This window comes from Oxyura jamaicensis, chromosome 2, assembly GCF_011077185.1.
Source record: "Oxyura jamaicensis isolate SHBP4307 breed ruddy duck chromosome 2, BPBGC_Ojam_1.0, whole genome shotgun sequence".
NCBI classification, from domain to species: Eukaryota; Metazoa; Chordata; class Aves; order Anseriformes; family Anatidae; genus Oxyura; species Oxyura jamaicensis.
Window position 1 is genome coordinate 156,334,508 of NC_048894.1, and position 19,366 is coordinate 156,353,873.

Below are 19,366 nucleotides of genomic sequence, written 5' to 3' on the forward strand. Positions count from 1 at the left end.
TTCTTTCTTTCTTTCTTTCTTTCTTTCTTTCTTTCTTTCTCTTTCCCCTCTTTTTTTTCCCTTTCCTGCTTTTATTCTCAGACCTGCAGTTCTCAGTCTCTGGCTCATGGGTGCCCACCAGCTTTTGACCTTGCCACAGCAGTCTTCAGAAGACCCCTGTGGGATTTCCAGAGACATCTGGGAACAGCAAACATGATAAATCTCAAAATCAAAAGGGAAGAAATGAGGCTGGGGCAGATGGTGGTGGTTGGTGCTAGAGTGGGAAGGCAGCAGGAGACCTCACCACCATGTCCTCCCCATGTCTTTCCTTGGGAGGGGAAACACAGAAATGGGGATGAGAAATGATTAGGATCATTGCAAAGCTCTAGGGGAGAAAAAAAGAGCTGGGAGCAACTGGGCTTGGGGATGGGACCTCCCATCACTTCTTCCTGACACCAGCCCCAGCATCACAAGAGCTTTCAGAAAGACATCTCCTCCTCTCCTGAGAAGGTTTTGGGGCCCTAGTGGTGGCATGGCTTCCTCACCAGCAGTGCAGACGTTAAGCTGAGCTCCAGATCCATGGACACAGCCATGCTTTTGGGCTCCACGAAGTTGTCCTCTGGCCCTGGTGTGAAAAGCAGACTGGGTAGAGGAGAGGACTGCAGCTAGGACTTCCCCATATCACAACCTGGGAAGCCAGGACTGCTGACCTGCCTCACTTTGCAACTCTATAATTCATTTTTATTTATTTTTTTTATATATATTTTTTCATCCTTGTTACCTTCTATGCTTACCACTGGCAGGGGCTGCTTAGGAGTGTTCACACTCACGTCACAACACATCAAACCCATCAATCACAGCCTTCCCTAAATACAACGAAGAAAACTGGTTGGTCTTGGCTGCTTGTCTTTCCTGTGCCAATGACATGGGTCTAACAAGGTCCATACAAGAGAAGCAGAGGGGACAGCCACCAATACAAAGTTGTCTTTAAATCTCAGTGCATCCCAGTGTTGTGATCTCAGTGATTCCCTTTAGGGACACCTTTGGGAGCTATGAAGACCGGTGAGGGGAAAAACCCTAATAATGCAACTTCTTCATTCCCTTCCATGGCATGGTTGCTTGTCCAGACCTGCTCTCCAACAGGGAGCAAAAACAGGTAAAGAGGTTCACCTGCTGGCACACTCCTTGGGAAGAAATTTCCTGATGAAAGAGGGTTTTCCTGAGCGATGTTCCTTGCCTTCCCTCTCCCTGTTTTGCCCAGGTCTCAATGGTTGGGGTGCACTGTTAAGACTGGCAAGCTGAAACCCAGAGCTTTGCCGTGAGGAGCTATCTCTGAGCATCCAGGGTTTGGGCTGCGTGGGGTCAATATCTTTAATTCCAGACTGTTTTTTTTTTACACCCAGTGTGAATTAGACCCTACCAAAAGTGAATTTGACCTAAGTGTAAAATTGACCCTCAAGTTCTCAATGTAAAGGAACACTAAAGTAATTTTCAGACAGCTCCAAAATGTTTGCTTGGAGGAAATCTGTTATGGAAGAGGCCATTCTCCCCACAGATTACATCTGAGATAAGATGATGGGATGGAGGGAAGGGCCTGCAGGCTCAGCTTTTGTGACATCTGATGAGCCGAGAACAACTGCTGCCCTGCTGGTGGACTTCCCTGCCCTCGGGAGTGTCCTGCAGCAGTGAGTTTCACAGATCCCAGTGTGTTATAGTAAAGATATTTCCTCTTGTTTTTAAATCCTGGGTCATGTTCCTGCTCCTGTTAAATGAGGGCCTGGGGGTTCATGGACCTCTCCACACGAGGCTGCACAGAAAGGAACTGCAGTAATTTTTTTTTCCTAGCATCGATCCCGGTCCCCCATTCCCACCAAGCTGACATTTCCACCCTGCCCCATCACAGCCCTGGAAGTGGGTTCAATTCTGCCCGTGACAATTTCTGGTGTTTTTTTTTGTTTTTTTTTTTTTTTTTTTTCCTTGTGCTGAGCTTCTTTGCCCTACAACACAGGAGAGATCTAAGCTGCATGGAAGGTGGGTGCCCTCACGTGCCTCACCACCCCAAAGGCATGGCCAAGATGCCCCATGGGGCTCACAGATGCTGTGCATGGGATTCTTTTGCCACCCCCCCTTCACTTTTCCCACAGAAGCTCTCTGCTCCCTGTTGTGCCGCTGGGGAAGAAGAAGAGGAGAAGAAACCTCTGGGGGACTGACTCGGAGGCGCACGGGAGCCTTCCTGGATGAAAAGAAGCCAACCAACCAACCCCCCGAAAGGCTGGAGAGCGAAAGGGAGAGATTTCCATTCCGAGCATGCACTGTGCTAATCCAGCATAGCCGCCTGTCGGCTGAAAACAAGCATTTCAGGCCCCAGCTGCCCCTCTGCTCCAGTCCCTGCTTAACTGGAGATGTCACAGATGCCTTTGGCCAGCAGTGCTGCAGTGCTGGCTGGAGACAGGGGAAGGCTGGCTCGCCAGGGTTTGCTGCTCAGCTCTCTGAGATGAACAATTTCCTCTTTTTTCCCCTGTCCCCTGAAGTTTTTTTGGGGGGATAAAAGGGGTTTGGAGGTGTGGAAATGGAGGTGAAAGGGCTGGATGTGGAGAAGGGAAGGGAGGAAAGAGGCAGAAGGCCATGGGCTGGGGATGGAGGCAGGAGGGAGGAGGAGGGAGATGTCCCTGGGGTGGCCCTGAAGAGGGGACCGGGGTCCTCATCACCTTCCTTGGGGCAGAAAGAGAAGGAGAGAGGGCCAGGATATTTCCTCTGCCCCATGAGGCAGGTCCATGCCCCTCCACTGACGGAGGGAGGTGGCTTCAGCAGGGCAAGAGGTTGCTTTCCTCCTCGTGGAGCAGGAAGGGTTAAAGGCAAGGTCCTGGAGTCTGGCAGGATGCTGGAGTCCCCCTGCCCTCCCCCTCCTCCCTCTCTCCTCCATCCCCTCCCCCCCCCCCTCCTTTATTAAGCTCCTCATTAACAGGGACCTCCCCCTGGCTGCACACCCGGAGGCAACACCTTCGCCCCAAAGCCTCCGGGATGCAGCAGGGACCTTTCCCAAAATCCCGCGTCCCCCTTTCCTCCATCTGCTCAACCTCTCTCTTCTCCCCCAAAACCCAAACCCACCCTGTGGTGTTGCACTGGGGCAAGACCCCCCCCCCCCCCCCCCCCCCCCCCGGGGGGGGGGTTGTTGGGGGGGGGGGGGGGGGGGGGGGGCTGGGAAAGGGTTAAAAAAAAAAAAAAAAGAAGAAGAAGAAGAAGGAAAAAGAGGAAAAAGACATAAGAAAGGGTTAATTGCAGTCTCTGTGTCTTGCCTGGGCAAACAGTGGTGCAAATCCACTGCCACGCAGGGCTGCGTGGGGAGCTCCAGCCCCCGTCCTCCTGCAGGGCTGGGGGGGGGGGAGGCGGATAGAAAAAGGTCTCAGGTGGTGAGGAAGGGATGATCTGCTGCCCCGGGGGTCCCCCGCTGTCCTGCCCCATGTCCCAGGCTGTCAGCAATGCCTGAGGTGTGAGGGACCCCCAGCATCCCCCTCTCCCTGTCCCCATCACCCAGGTGGCAGCGAGCTGAGTCCCTGCACATCCCTCTGCGGGCACCTCTCCCAACGCTGAACCCCTGTAAGATTTGGGGAAGGAGGGGAGGGGGGGGTCAGAGCCCCTATTGCTCCCCCCCGCCCCCTTCCCCCAGCCCCTCCACGACCACCCCGGCTCCCTCTTCACCTCCTGGCTCCCCGCTTAGGGCTAAGCTGTCCCGGGGAGTCTGCGCTGCCCGGCTGCCAACGCGCTCCGGCTCTCGCTGGCTCCTCTGCTCCATCCATCCATCCATCCATCCATCCATCCATCCATCCATCCATCCATCCTTCCATCCTTCCTCTCCTCCTATAGGCTAGCAGAGCGTGCCCGATGCGATACGGTGGCAGTTCGGGTCCTTGCCTATAGCCGCCTGTTTTACAAAGCTCCGATCCGTGCGTGTGCGTGTGGATGTGTGTGTGCATTTTATCCCTCCCTCCCATCCCTCCCTCCCTCCCTCCCTCTCTCTCTCTCTCTCTCTCTCTCACTCTAATGTGTGATCTGGAAAGCTTATAAAAGCCTGATGTAATCCTTAATGCAGCCCCTGGCTACAAAGACTGGATCTAGTTTCACAGAGAGAGATTCAGAAGCAGAATTTTTGGAAAAAGAGAAAAAATAAAAATAAAAAGTGGGGGGAGAAGAGAGAGAAAGCAAGAAAAGCAGACGAGTGGATTTTAAACAAACATATCTTTCTGCAGAAGACCATTCTCTCTCTCCGCTGCTGGGAAAGCTACTCTGAACCCTGCTGTATATTTTTTTTTTTGGGGGGGGGGAGGGAGGAAGAAGAAGAAGACTTGATTGTCTGCTTGGATCTAATGATTTACTGGCTTGCAACTGCGTTTTTCCCCTCTCCTAAGGATTCCTCAAAAACCGGCTTAATTATTTTCCGCTTTTCTCTTCCACCTGCCTGTCTGCAGAGACACCAAAGGTTCTTCCTTCCTTTCCCTCCCCACCCCCATTTCTTTTAGGGTATTTTTTTTTTCCTCCCCCCTTCTCTCTTCGGCATACACACAGCTACGTCTAAGTGTGTATGTATATATATACGTAGAGGCAAGAGTGGAGGGAGCGGAGGGAGAGCGAGCTCTGCCTTTTGGACTTCACGCACTGCCCAATGTTGGTCTGGTTACCCCTGGATATGTTGCTGCTTTCCATTTGGAATTTGACAAAGGGAAGAAGGAGGATATAAAACCTGGGGAGCTCCGCAAGGTAAGGGACCCCCCCGGCTGCCCTTCCTTCTCCCTTGGCAGGGAGGGACGGGAGGGGGGGGGGACGCGACTTCTCTGGGATGCGCCTTGCATCGGGCACCGGGGGTCTCTCCATCCCTGGGGGTGGGCAGCGTTGGGCTCCTCTGCTTTTTGCACCCGGCGGGAGGTTTTCTCCAACCCCCCCCCCCCCTCCCCTGCCCGCTCGGCAATTTGGACCGATGGAGCACGATGTCTCCGTGCCACGGGAAGTTTTAACTTTCGTGCATGCGGGTCCTGCGGGCAAGCATCGGGCGGCGGTGGGAAATATCGGTGCCTGCAGGATGCGGGGTGCGTGTGTGTGTGGGGGGGGGAGAAATGCCTTCGTGTCCTGGGGAAACAAGCTGGGGACTGGGTTGTTGCTTGGGGAGAAGGCAGCCAGGCAGGGGAAGGGGAGTTGGGGATCGCGGCAGAGAGCTGCAGAGCCAGCCGGGGCTGAGCTGCGAAGTGCTGCGAAGCCGCGGTGCCTTCGCGGGCAGCCCTGGGGTCCGGGACTCCTCAGCCCGCAAGGCTGGCAAAAAAAAAAAAAGTCCCGGAGGGAAAGGCAGCTGCTTGCCCTGGGTGTAAATCCTGCCCCCATCCCAGCTCCTCACCTTCCTTTTCTCCCTTAGGGAGTTTTGGGGGGACCCTTCCTTGCTTGCTTTGCCGCTCACAAAACCTTCCCAGGGCTGGAGGCGACGGCTGGGGAGGCAACGAGCTTCTCCCCCCCCCTTTGCCCTCCCCCCCAATGCTGTTTATCAGCACTTTGCTTCACACCGTAGGAGAAAATTAGCCTTTAGCCTATGTAGAGACGAGAGCATCGCACGGGCACACACATAGGATGCTCCGGGGCTCCTGGGGGATGTCAGCACCCAGGCACAGCTTCCCCTTTCCTATGGGGATGGGGTTGGAGAGGGCTGGGGAGAGAGAAGGAGTCTCCATCAGGGATGCGTAATTACAAAGCATCTTGTTCTGAATCACCCTGTGTGGGAATGAATCGCAAAATTTGTCTCTCCCTCTTCCCCCACCGCCCCCTTCCCTTTCACGGCCTGACATTCGCTGATGGAGGGTGGCTGTTGATGCAGCCTCAGACTTTCGCAGGGAGGTATTTCAGCCATGCCTCTGCCGAGGCTGGGAGGAAAAGCGGGGCGTTAGGGGGGGCTCAAAGGGACTTTTCAGCCTGGCCGTGCCCCGCTCCTGGCTGAGATGGAGCATCGCTCCCCGGCAATCCGAGACACGGGTTGCAAATCAACTCTGCCAGGTACCTCCAGCTCCGTGACTCATGCTCGCATCCCCGCTCCTGCCCTGGCAGAGGAAACAACCCCTGTGAATCACTTGCACGGAGAGGAGGTGGTAGCGGTGGGGGAAATATCAAGGCAAGGTCAAAGAGGAGGAGGGCAGAAAGATCTTTCCCCAACCCCCCCACCCCACGTCCCTCGCCAGTCTTTCAAGCCGGGGCTTCCCAAGGCTTTGGGCTCAATCCTGCTCCACCGCTGGGGCTGGCGAGCTCCGGGGCCAGCTGATGGCTGAGGGAGGAGGAGGAGGAGCAGGACAGGGAGGGGGGGGGGGGGGGGGGGGGCGAGGAAGAGCGAAGCTACTTTGACAGATGCCAAAACCTGCCTGCAAAAATCACCCTGCCTGGAAAGCCGGAGCAATTCGGGAGGGTGCTGGGGTCCGGGGCGCACGTCCCTGGCCCCTTTACCTGTTGATTTTCTCCAGGTTTGTTCCCTCCTGGTGAAAAGAAAGCCAGGAGGGCTGAGCCCCGGGCACTCGGAGTTGACTGGCGACCTCCGCCGCGTAGCAGGGAGGACTGTGTATTAATGATGATGACTCTGCTTTGGCTGGTGCCGAAATATCTGTGTTATCTATTATCAGCTGGGAGACGAGGCTGGAGGCTTCGCAGAGCTGGGATCTCGTCCAAAGCCCCGGCTGCTAAAGGAAACAAACAACTCCCCGTGCATATTAAGTGGGTCCCGAATTAATTAATGACTCATTAACCTGGGGCCCGCAGCCGGTACCGGGCCCAAGACGTTGGTGAGGAAGAGGAGGGAGGTCGCAGGGAGGATTTTTTTTTTTATTTTTTTTTTTCCTTACCCTGGGAGGCTGCTGAGGAATTGCACCAGGGCTCAGCCGAGCTGTGCTGCCATGGGACCGCGGGGCTGAACCAGGCAGGGGCTGGAGGCAGGCAGGACATCCCATCCTGCTGGGTCTCAGCTGCAGGAGAGGGGAAATGGGGACGCCGGGGGGTGGCAGGCAGGGGACCCCCAGGCTCTGCTCTGTTTTGGCAGGGTCGGGGTGAAGCATCCCTCCCTAACTTCTGCTGTGGAGGGTGCAGGGGAAGGCCAGGCAGCAGCAGAGAAGGAGCAGGGCTCCCGGCCCTTCCCGTGATACTTGGGATGGGGATGCAGAGCCCCAAGGGTCTCTGAAGCCCCTCTCCTCCCTCTCCCTGTGCCTCACAACCCAAAATTACCCAAAAGAGGTGGCCAGGACTGGGGAAGGTCTGGATGCAATTTGGGGTGGGTTTCTGCCAACGAAGGGTCTGTATCCCTTTTCCACTTAGATGGGGGAAACTGAGGCAGGGGAGGTGTGCTGGATGCCTCCACCCCCAGACTGGGAAGCATGCGTGTGTGTGTGTGATGGTGCTGGGGGGGTCCTGAACCCCCATCTCTGGGGAACAGCCAAAGGCAGCCTGGGGTAGGGGCATCACCCACCCACCCCCCTGCTCTGCCACCCAGGAGAGAGCCCTGCAGGGATTCAGAAGGTGTTTAGGGGAGGGGAAAGTAGGACGGGGACACACATTCAACCTTATCCCCACCACAGCCCCCCCCTCAGCAACCCCCTTTCACCAGTACCCCAAACTTTGCAACACCCCCCTACACCCTCCCAATGGCATCGGGGCTATCCGGCTCGGTCGGGAGAGCTTGGGAAAAGGCTGGGGGCGTCGCAAAAGGATCTCAGGGTCCTGTTGCCCCCCCAGTCCTCAGCTCAGGACGTTTCTCAGCAGCGGGGCGGAGGGGGGGGGGCTGCCGGCGGGGGCGGCCGGGGCTTGCGGCGAGCGGCGGGGAGGTGGCGCTCGCAGCCCGGCTATCGCCGCCCGCCGCCCCCGGTGCGCAGGGATGCTCGGCAGAGACCTCCGGAGCTGTGTCCCCCCTCCTCTTCTCTTTTTTTTTTTTTTTTTTTCCCCGCCCCCCCCCAACAATAATAATAATAATAATAATAATAATAATAATAATAAACTAACAACCTGCTGCTGGGGGTTGCAATCAGGGCTGATCTCACTGCACTGGGTGTTTATCCCCTCTGCAAATATCTTGTGCCTTTTTTTTTTTGCTCTCCCCCCACCCCAATCTCTATTTATCCACGCACACCCCCTCCCGTGCATGTATTTTGCTCCCCACCACCACTTCTCCCCTCCTCCCCAGCAGCATCCCCGTGAATGCAGAGACTGCTTGAGGCTCTCCCTGGCTGTGCGCACAGCCGCAGCTTGTCCCCGTGCCTGGGAGGGGGGATGCAGCCCCCGGACCCCAGTCTGTGGATGCTCCCTTGGTCCCTACAAGCAAGGAGAAGGGTGCTTGGGCTCTGCTCAGAGGGTTTTCCAGCAGGGATTGGGCTCTGTCATTGCTCCACGTGGGGAGGAAAATGATGGAGGGGCTCCCCGTGGCTGCAGGGGGCTTCTTGTTGCCCCCCTTTTTGGGGATGGAAAGGGGGGAGCAGCGTGATCCTACACCCCAATTCACCTTCTCCCAGAGCTGGTGTTGCACGCAGGAAAACCCCTGCCATCGATACCTGTTGCAGGCTATCAGCTTTGCTCATTAATTAGCTCCAGGAAACCTGTGCTGGTAAACAAATGAGTCAAAGCCTTTCCCTGGGCCTGATCCTGCTGGCCACCTCGCCCGGGTGGGTGCAACGAGAGCAGAGTATTTTCTTCAAGATGGATGACAGGCTGTCTCCGTAACTACCTCGCCTCCTCCCCCTGGAGAAAATTCACATCCCCGAGCAAGCCTTCGAGGCGAAGGGAGCTGGCACCTGGCCTGGAGGTTTGCAGGAGTCTTTTTCGGTGTCGCAGCAGATATGAGAAAGGCTTGGTGAAGCTGCAGGAGAAGTGCAAGGGTCTCTGGTGCATCTCCCTTGTCCTTCTCACAGCTCCTTCCCCATATCTTCTCAGTTTTCCCCTTGCCTGGGGTTTGCAGGAGGTGCTGGGCTGGAAGAGGGCAGCTGGGGAATGCTCGTGCTTGGGTGAGAGTGGTAAGAGCTGCGTGACTTGGTGGTGGGGACTGCTTGCCCAGCCGTATATGCAGGTGGGCAGGGGGCTTTGGACTCTGAAGCATGGGAATTAAAGGACTGGGGGCACAGTTTTTTTTTCAACCAAGGTGGGGTAGGGAACCTCTGTTTTGCTCTGAACTGTGTCTCTGCCAAGGAAAAGAGAATTTTAGCACCTCATCTGCGCTGGAGAGGCAGGGTCTCTTTTCACTTGAGCTGTATTCTTTTCACACGTGGCCCTTCAGGTCCCAGATTCCCAGGTTCCAGCTCTCTAAGACCCAAAATACCACATCAGGGATCTCTGGCAATCCTTGATTTTCCAGGTCAGGGCCACCAGAAAACATCATCCCAATTCTCAGCATCCTCCAGCCTCCCAGCACAGGCAGTCCCATCTACCTCGTAACCCATCCCAGCCCTCCCACTGCTCAAAAGACCACTCTTCTACAGCAGCACACCATCCCCAAGCCAATATAGGTTGTGCTTCAATCCAGTATAAAGAAATACCAACTGGAAGCCAAACTTCTCACTTGGAGAGGAATCTGGCAGGTCAGCCCACGTGGAGAGCGCACCTCCCTTTCTCCTAGATGCACTCCGTGTGCTGGTGGGCTCTTTAATTTTGTTGGCGGGGTGATGAGGCTACAAACCACATAAAAACAAAAAGGAAAATCAACAGCAAATGAGGTCCGTTCAGAAAGTCTGCTCGTCACCACGTCTCAGGCTTAGAAATTCCTCGCAGTGTCTTAGAGAGACGGTTTTGTGCTGGTCTGATTATGCTGAGATAATCTGTCGTGTTGCTCCAGGAGGCTCTGGGGAAAGGAGAAAAAATAAAAAAGGAAAAGAAAGATAATGTTTTAAATCAGAGGGCTGCTAGAATGGTGACTCTGTCTTGCAAAGACACACATCACTGCCCCCTTTATGAAAATTTAAATTGGTTACCTCTGTCGGAGAAAATGAGGGGAGATTTGCTGATTTTAATTTGTCAGAGCAGATCGCCCCCCACCAATGTTATCAGAATTAAACCAGCGATGGCTTCCTACCTTCCTTCTCCTGCTTGCTATGTTTTTTTTTTATTATTATTATTAATATTATTATTATTATTTTCTGAAATATCCCTCTATAAAGCATTGATTGAGGAGTGGCCAGCTGATGAGAAATGAGCCGTTGAAACTGCAAGCTTTGTCATGTATGGTGCTGTGCCTTGTCCCTGGGACCAGGGGGCTTGGGGAGAGAAAATGACATCTGGAGGAAGAAAGAGCAGGGACCTCCTAAGGAAATCTGGACTTTCTGGAATATTTTGGGGGGTAAAAATCAAAACAAATGGCTGAAATCTGCTGTGATGCTCTATGTTATGTTGAGGTACATATCTGAAGCAAGGTTCATAAAATGCAAAATTCTCCTTCCAGTGAGCATCTTAGTTTTTAGGGGTTGTTTTACTACAGGTAGAGCTGCTGCTTGCCAGACCAGTGTGGCCTGAGACAAGAAGGGAGAAAACCTGCACGTATCTGGGACACCATTTTGTGTATGTCATATGCACGTACCAATATATATTATTGCCAAGCTCTTTTCCTGAACTACTTTTGGCCTGAGGCAGGCCTTGTGATATCTCATCCTACCATTTCAACACTCTCACCTGCCTGCTCACCTTGTCTCCTGCCTGTTATCAGGCTGGCTTTCAAAAATTGAGATATTTCCTCTTTTTTTTTTTTTTTTAATTTAATTTAATTTTATTTTTATTTTTATTTTAGCTCATCTGGCCTGTAACAAAGTCCTCGCAGTCTGCAAAATGGTTCTATATTAGGACTATCCCATTCCTGGCAGACGAACCTATTCCATATTCATTGAGAGTTAGCATAGCTCTCTCTCTAAATGCTTTTGGGACAGGGGCCATTATGATATCCATGCTAGAATGGATCTTGAGCTCAAACAGCTTCGCTCTGTCCCATCTGTGCTGCTGTCTTCTCGTGGACCTCTCAGACGATCATTTAAGCTTACAGCTCCATAAACCTCTGAAAGTTTGGGCTACCCAACACAAAAAGCTGTGATTTGATTTTAAAAGATGCTGTAGTTCAACCCCATTAAGGGCTGAGGGTGATCTCTCCCACTGCCAAGCCATGGGTCTCAGGCCAGAGGTCCAAGTCACAGCTAATTTAGGCAGTGATCACTGTGTTCTTTGCTGTTTTCACCTGTAAAACGGGGATGCTTGACTTCTTCCTTACCTGATGCTGTTCCCCAGGCCCTGATGGGGCTCTGTGCCAGCTGCTCGAATGGACTTGGCCAAACTTTACCTCCTCCCTTTGGGATTGTGAAATGAAAGACATCCGCCAAGCATCAGGCATTAATTGTTCTTGTATCTTGAGTGAATGAGTGTCTCCCCTGAAACCTTCCTCCTGAGTCATATTTCCTTGTCCTTTCTCAGTTCTGATTTTCTTAATGCCTCGCTGTGACTGAGAGCCTGGAAGTGTGCTAGTCTCCTGTCCACTTCCTGGGTGCCCTCTGGATCAAGCACATGCTTTTCAGGAGACCTTGGCTAACACTTTGCCCCACAAAATGCTTGGTTGTATAGTCCAGGCTGCTGATATAAAAGAAGATTAAGCCTGGTTTAGGAGCCTGGTTTAAACCATATATTTTTTAGCAGCAATCTAGCAATGACTATCTTCTTCTTGAAACAAATATCTGCTGGTTCCTGCAAATGAAAGTCGATACACCTTCAGAAGGAAATTTGTCCCAATGGGGTCTTTTGTATTGAAAACTCTGTTGGTAGATTTATTCATTGCGCAGGTTCGTTCCCTTAACAAGTCAGTTATTCATTGGCCATTGCTTGAGGGTGTGTGGGATTTATGGTCATAGTCCTGTAATCAGATATTTTGTTATAGAGGGCTTTGCCACCGCGGAAGGTTTAAATAAATCAGCATGCAGCAAAAATTGATTCTCTCACGATCTATTTCTGGACTCCAGTGCAAGTTGAAGAATACTTTCCCCCTTCTTGAGCCATGCTACTTATCTCTGCAGGTCCATGCTCTGGTCAGCTCTACCAAAGCTTTGCATTAGTGAATGTGCACACATAAATGCAAACTCACACACACTTATACATATTTTCTGGATGTTATTTTTCTTCTGACAGCACTTGAGATACACACTGTTGCTATTTCCCAGACCCCCAGATGTTTTCTCTATCACCTGATTTAAGCATTTTGAGTTTGGAAAGGACTGCTTGAAAAGGTTTTAATCAAATGCCATTAAAGAAAAGGAAAATCGGATTCTGAGTACCCGCACGGATGCCTTAAGTAGTAAAGAGGTCGGTGAGCTAATCTCCACTTCTCAAATGTTGCTCTACAATCTGATCAGCCCTATTGAGCTGAAGCAAGGGTTAATTACTGACAAAAGGGCTCCTCACCTTTGTGCATACAAAGAAAAGGGAAAGGGTGAGCATCTTGCTTTTTGGTTGGTGCAAGCTCATCATGTGCAGGTGATGGCAAGAGCCTTTGGCTCTTGCATGTGCCCCAAGAGCCTGTGATTTCGGTGGCAGAAATAAGGGATGGGAGGATAGAAGGATCTCAGTAACCTAGCAGCCTGCACAGCTGGGTGGCTGGTGATGTTAAATGTGCAGTGGCAGGGAACCTCTCCCCAGTGCTCAGGAATGAACTGTCCTGGCATCATCTAGGCTTGGGAAGGAGTTTAGCAGTGATAGGATTAGTCAGGGATCTGATGTGCTGCCCACCCTGCACTGCTCACTGGGGCAGAACAGCTCTGAAGGAGTAAGTAAACAGCCAATATATGTTTGCTGGATATTCTGAATGCTTAAAAAATGACAATATGAACAACATAAAATGTTCTCTGTCCTGTGTGACTTGCTGTCTCCTGCCAGCTCGGGGTTTTTAGAAATGTTAATAGGGATAACAATGCTGTGGGGACTTCCAGATTCTCCAGATGGAGATGATTCTGCTACCAGCAGGAGAGATGGTGGCAGTCAGAAGAGCAGCAAGGCTGGGAGGGCAAGGGGAAGCAGGGAGAGATCTCAGCAAAATGCCAGTAAGCTGTGGGATCCAGCTAAGATGGATGCATAGAAATATAAGAATTCTATGCCGTGGGAGCTGTAGTTGTAGATACCCATATAAATATAAAGGTACCCATATAAACATCAGGGGCAATGCCTACAGGCATGGAAATGTCACTGGAAAGGGAGACTTTGGTAGCAAGCCCCCAAGTTGGGTAATGTCAGTCCAGAGCCTTGTCCTCTACCAAGACTGAGGAAGATGAGGGTGGGGATTGGACAAGAGGTCCCTTTCAAACTCAAGGTTATGTGTTTCTCTGAAGATGGGACATGAGTGGGGTCTGGGAATTCCCTGTAGAAGGTCCTTCCTTGTCCCCACATAACAGACAGTAGACAAAACAATGCATGAAAAAAATAAATAAAATAAGAGCTTCAGGGAACTGTAAAACCTTTCTCCTTCCCATCGCGAATAGGTCATCCATGTGTTCATAGAGGAGCTCGCAGTGATTTCCAATCTGTGTGGTGAGGAGATGTGGGACAAGGCAGTGATTTTTCTCACCTACCTTCCCTTGCCCAAGTCATCTGTCAGAAGTGCGTGTGGATCTAAATAGGACACGACTTTTCCCTGTGCTGGGTTTTGGTCACCGGGTTGTGCTTGCGTGCAGGTGACAGTGCTGGGAAGTGAGAGGAGAGCTGGTGCTAAATACAGCTGCCAGGCACAACCAGACACGTTGTGTCAGATGCTCAGCATTTCACATGGGCTGAAAAAAAAAAGTCTTCCTGCAACTTCCTCTACTCACAAATGCAGTTTAGGAGCTGCAAGGTGCACAGCATGCTGTGTCGATGTGGTTATTAAAACCCCAGCCTCCCACCTCAAATTACAACCCAAACGCTGTGTTTGTTTCCCACTTAATGCTGGCCCTCGGAGGTTTTCTTTTAGCGCTAAGCCCTTTTGAAGTTGCTGTTGATTACAGAGCAGACGGCATAATCTCCCTGTGGAAGTTATTTGTAGTTGGGGGTGAGGAAGGAAATCAGTCACCCCAGCGCAAATGCCAGAAATGGGGTGGGGAATTAATGATGCTGCTGGACCACACTTTCCACTCAGGGCCCAGTAGAGTTTACTGCCACTCAGATGTCCCTTTCTGAAAGTGTCAGCGTGACTGCCACAGCCCCACAGACAGGCAGAGAAGGAGTAATTGGAACGGGGTTCAGCTGTGCAAATTGGCTCCTGGGCTGGAAGGTGACTCTGGAGGTGTAATTGTTCTGTCCAACTGCCAGCCCCTCGTCAAATGCTGGCAACTGAGCCTCTGCTTATGCCCTATTTTCTCTGTTCTTGTGGCAACTGGCCTGGCTGATTCCTGGGTAATCCACAGGATAAATCAGTTCAAGTCACCGTGTTTTATTCCTTCCCAAACTGTTGGCCAACACGGTCTGCAGTCTCCGACCTTTTCTTGATGAGCTCTTCTTCTAGGGTCACATCACTTGGTCACCATGGGTTGTACAGCATCTAGCACGACTGTGGCCAATGTAGAGCTCCTGAGCACTGAAGCAGCTAGTTGGTCCATGGCTTTAATTAGGTGGAAAGTGATCCACTGGCAGGGATGAGGCCAGCATCAGGTTGTCTTCTGATCTTGCTCCATTTCCAGCGCAGCACCATCACTCCGTGAAGCTCCTGGAGAGCTGTTGCATCTCCTGACTGTGCCTTTATTTGTGCATTTTCCTCACTCTCGGGGATATTGGGATATTTGGACTGGTGGTTCATGAACTAGAGGAAGTTGGTCCTCCTTTGTACAGTGGCACCTGAACCTTGGTGCCTCCTGGTATTACGGTGGCAAAAGTAGTGGGAGTGGGAGAAATCCAGATTGACAAAAAGCTGGTATATTAAAAGCCAAATTTCTGTTTGTAGGAATCCAACTGCAGTTTCCAAGCTTTGATTATTAATATTATTATTATTTTCCTTTGGAGTCAAGGACACTTACTGGTGAGTCTCCTCTTTCAGATGTTCTTGACGTGATCTGTTGCAGGTTCTGTATGGCTGCAGCATTTGGGCCCTGCCAAATATTGACAATAAATAATCTTGAAATGGTAACAGCACAAAGTCAGGCGTTTTTGCACTGGTGTGATAGGAATTCAGAGATGGGAAGTGGAGCACATCAGCCCAGACCAGCACAGCCACCAGCGCTGAGTAGTGGGTGTTCTCCTTGATTTCTGTAAAACCAGTAATCAAAGACTCCAGAAGTGGGTGAGGATTGGTAAAATATCAAATATTATTTCCCTTGAAGAAGAAAAGTTCTGGCAGTGGTAAATATTTAAGGTGGGAGAATGCTGAGGAAGCCTGTATAGATATGATGCTGTTGTCAGCTCCATGGCAGCTAGGAGAAGCTCTGACTGAGGCTGAGGATTGTTGTGCTCTGTTCAACCAACTTTTTAAAGATTTCTTTCTTTCTTATTCCCTAAGTAGAGGCAGTTTTCACCTGGGAGCCTTCAGAGTTTCTTTTCCTACTGGTAACTCCTTGTGAGTACTTTTCTGTGCCAGAATCTCAAGGGTGCACAGGGATCTGAACCCCGCTGACGTGCAGTCAATGAAATATCACATCTCATGTTAATAAACATGCCAAGGCTTGTTCTATAGCCCAGCAGCACTGTGCAAGTTGTTGCCACAGGACAAAGTTCTTTCTATCTCCCCACCTGCAGCTTAGCCTTGTTCATGCAGCTTATTAGTAATAATCCCTGGCCCGTGCTGTCCCCTGGATAGCACCTGGCATCGCTTTGCTAACAGCTGAGTAGTGTGGATGACCATCAGACAGCTCTTGAGGCCAGGCTCAGTGGTTCACCAGTATAGCTGCGGACAAAAATGCTGCTGTCAAGCCAAATAATTAAAAATGAGAGGTGACCAGGTGAAAGAGAAAGAACAGAATGAGAAGGGAGCCATTGGGGTGACTGAGCAGGCTGAGAGGCAGGCGGTAGACACAAACCGCATCTCAGAACAAGACTTTGAGGATAGCCTGGGGTGTGCCAATCCCTGCTAGCAGCATGGATTTACTCTCAGTGGCTTGGCCCACAATCAGTTGAGGTCGATGTGTTGCACAGTGGCGTGTGGCATCTGAGATGAGTCCCCAGCACGGTGGTGGCTCAGCTGGGCTGCATCCCTGAGTCCTCTCACTATTTGATGGAGGCTCCTGGCTCACAGTGCAACCCCAGTCCCGTGCACACATGGAAGAGACAGGAGGGAGGGAGGGACCTGGCAGCACTTTTCTGCCCAAGCTTCAGTGACATTCAGTAGCTGGGAAGGATCTTGGCTCCTCCTTTGCAGCACTTCTCAGTAGCGATGAGGAAACACACCACTGACTTCCCTGAGCATCTGTTTCACCCATGGCATGGGGGAAGTGATTTTCTTCATTGCTGTGCTGATTGGAAGTCGAACAGCCTTCAATCCTGTGTTGATTATGTTCCTGGGAGCATTGGGTCTCCTGCAGGCTCTGATAGCCTGCATGCATGAATGCCAACCTGTAACCCAGCAGAGGCTTCGAAACTATATTTTCTTTTGAGACAAAGCCTGATAATTTCTGGCCTTTTAAAAGCATTCAGGAACATCCTAAATTGTGTCCTCTGGGCTGGAATCCAATGTCAAATCCTTTGTATTTCAAACTCTCCTGTATTATTATTGGAACAGGGGGATGGAATCCCTACATGAACAATCAAGGACGTCCCACCCCCCTTTTCTCCACCACTCTGGCATTTTGCTGAACCCCAGGGTACTTTCTAATCCTCTCCCCCTCTTGCAGCGTAGCTAGGGCCTTGTAAACTAAACAAGGATAAGACAAAGGTACAGAACTGCCCTGCATTTGAGGAGACGGTCTGATTTTTCAGAACACACCCTGATTTCTTTGCAGCCCTTCTCCAGCAGCGCTCTCCCACCCACTGCCTGGACGTACCCTGGAGGAAAAGCATGTTCAGGGACTGCTCTCAGTAGGAACGTGGCCACCTCTCCTGACAGGGAGAAGATTAAAATCCTCTGCCCGTACAGTGAGCGTGTGTTAATTGTAAGGCAAGCAGCAGAACATGTGCTGAGCTGTGTGGAGATGCCTATCTGGGGGCTCCTCTCTGTCCTATAACACCACACTGCAACAATCAGCCACTTTTACAGCTCCATAGATCACTGGATAAAAAACACATTTAATTCTATGGTAAGGTCACTTTTTAGTTAAAAGGGACAGAATGGATTTAATTTACAAGCCTCTCCAACTTTATGGCTTGCATTTAGACTTGTATCTATTATGTAGTGCCAAACATGTATTATAAAAATTGATTCCCCTTTTCTCCTCCCTAGATTTGCTGTGTCAGGCAGATTCTGATTCTTCTCCTGCTTGCTTCAAGCCAGCAGATAGACTAAGGTAGATCTAAATGACAGGGATGACATCTGTGACTGCAGAGTGCAGGTTTATAGGGGATGAAGCTGGTCCAGATTTATTCCTGGGTGGCCAGGAATGAAAATGCTTTCTACCAATCTACCACAATGCAGGACAGGAGGAGAGGGCTGTTGTCTGTGAGGAAAAATGCAGGTCAAAGTGGTTGCAAGGTGCAGGTGGTCAACAGGTTAGCTGTTGTTACTGCCTTTGTGTGGGTCTGGTCATGGTAATGTGACTTGGATACAGCCTCTAAATTCAATGGCAAATTTCAAGAAGAAGAAGAAAGCCTAGAGGAGATCATGGCGAAGAATCTTTTTTTTTTTTTTTTTTTTTTTTTTTTTTTTTTTTTCTTCCAAGAAAGCTTTTTAACTTTTCCAAGAAACATCTTGTCTCAACAGCAGTGAGAAAAAAGGTTGGGAGAGGAGCACCATGTCAGGAAAGAGAAGGAACAGGGTGACAGCAAGATGAACTAGACTTTACTTAGAGCCTGATCATCACTCACAGCATCACAGTAAGTGGTGCTGTAGCTTTGGCCTTGTTTGATTTTATTTAAGTGGTCTCTTTGCAGAATAACATACATTAGAGAGGGGAAGACAAGGCCATACAAAGTCAACAATTGCAAGGCCAGAAGGTATCAATGTCATCTATCTCCTGCAGACCAGGAGTGGTAGATTGTCCCTATGATGACTGAAAACCTAGAGATGCCCTGCCCTGATTTTGAAGCTCCTGGGTGGTGGTGGATGGAGCACATCATATGAGGGAGCCTTGACATGAAAGGGGAACCCGGGTCCTCCTTGGTATAATGGGAGCTAAGATCCAGCGAATTATTGTTCCTCTCAAAGGGTTTTCCTTCACCCCACTCTTCATTGCTTTCACCCTTTGGGCTTAGCTCTGGTCCGAGCTGCACAACAGCACTGGAGATCACAGACAACCTTAGGGCATGGTCTTGGGCTGAAACCTGAGCTGCTAGCGGGTCTAAATTGTGCATTTCTCTATGACTTGCCGGGCTGCTGTTCTTTGCCCACTCCTTAGCATGGTTCACCCACCAGGAGGGCAGCATTGGGTGGATCTGCCTTCCTTTCTTGCAGCTGTGTTGCTCGAGCAACTGTTTTCTACCTCTGTGATTAAGTTGTGCTCATAAAATTCATAGCAAACACTCTAGACAAGATGTTTGCTGCTTTTTAAAGCTGAGAAGAGAAGTGAACTGCATTTGCGTATATACAGTCCTGGCCATGCTTGACTGAGTGACTGCAGTAAAACTAGAGCTATAAATAAAATGCATGTGCCTGCATCTACCCCGGTAATCTCCTGAGAAGAAGCCATTTGCTTGAGGACTTCAGTGGGATATCCATATTTTCAGCCTCCATTTGTATTAATTAGTATTTTTGTGTTGTTTTTCTTTTTTTTTTTTCTTTTTTTTTTTTTTATATATTTCTATTTTTCTGTTGCTACTATTTATTTATTTATTTATTTTTATTTTTAATTTTTACTTTATTGCAATGCAAATAAGGTAGTGCAGGACACTGCCTAAAATAGCAATGTGGACAAGGTGACAAGGGACACTTGGACCAAAGCAGCAGGCAGTGCCAAGGAACATGCACAATGCCAGGCAGGGGTGAGGCTTTGGAAGATGAGGGATGGCACTTTGCTTGAACAGGGTCACACTGTTCCTCCAACAGGTGCATCCAGGTTGGGTTTACCTGTGGATTTTGTAGTCCTGTTTGATTGTTGCATGGATTTAAATGGAGAGATCTATGTCCTTGGCTGTTCACCTTTTAATCTTACGTGGAATGACCAAAATAAAATATAAATATACGAAAAGTGTGAAACTGGATCCCTTCAAATCTTGAGTTGCTTAGAATTTTATTTTATTTTTATTACCTTTGTATTTTTTTATTAATCTGAAATTTGAACTGTAGTCAGCCTCTACAGCTTTTTTTTTTTTTTTTTTTTTTTTT

At 50.3% G+C, this 19,366-nt stretch overlaps 1 protein-coding gene and 1 long non-coding RNA gene across 13 annotated transcripts in view; one reads left to right on the forward strand and one right to left on the reverse strand.

Moving 5' to 3' along the window:
- LOC118161176 overlaps positions 1 to 3,930 on the reverse strand; it is an 8,650-nt gene extending 4,720 nt beyond the window's left edge. Inside the window, exon 1 of the long non-coding RNA XR_004747891.1 lies at positions 3,679 to 3,930. This is a non-coding gene — a long non-coding RNA (uncharacterized LOC118161176). The remainder of the gene's footprint in view (positions 1 to 3,678) is intronic.
- A 96-nt stretch (positions 3,931 to 4,026) lies between these two features.
- ADGRB1 (adhesion G protein-coupled receptor B1) overlaps positions 4,027 to 19,366 on the forward strand; it is a 252,847-nt gene continuing 237,507 nt past the window's right edge. For 6 of the 12 annotated variants that reach the window (XM_035316249.1, XM_035316253.1, XM_035316251.1 and 3 more), the window contains exon 1: positions 4,029 to 4,734. The gene's annotated coding sequence lies outside the window, so the exon portion shown is untranslated. Of the gene's footprint in view, positions 4,735 to 19,366 lie in introns of all 12 variants that reach the window. The other 6 variants (XM_035316255.1, XM_035316257.1, XM_035316259.1 and 3 more) reach the window with 4 other exon arrangements.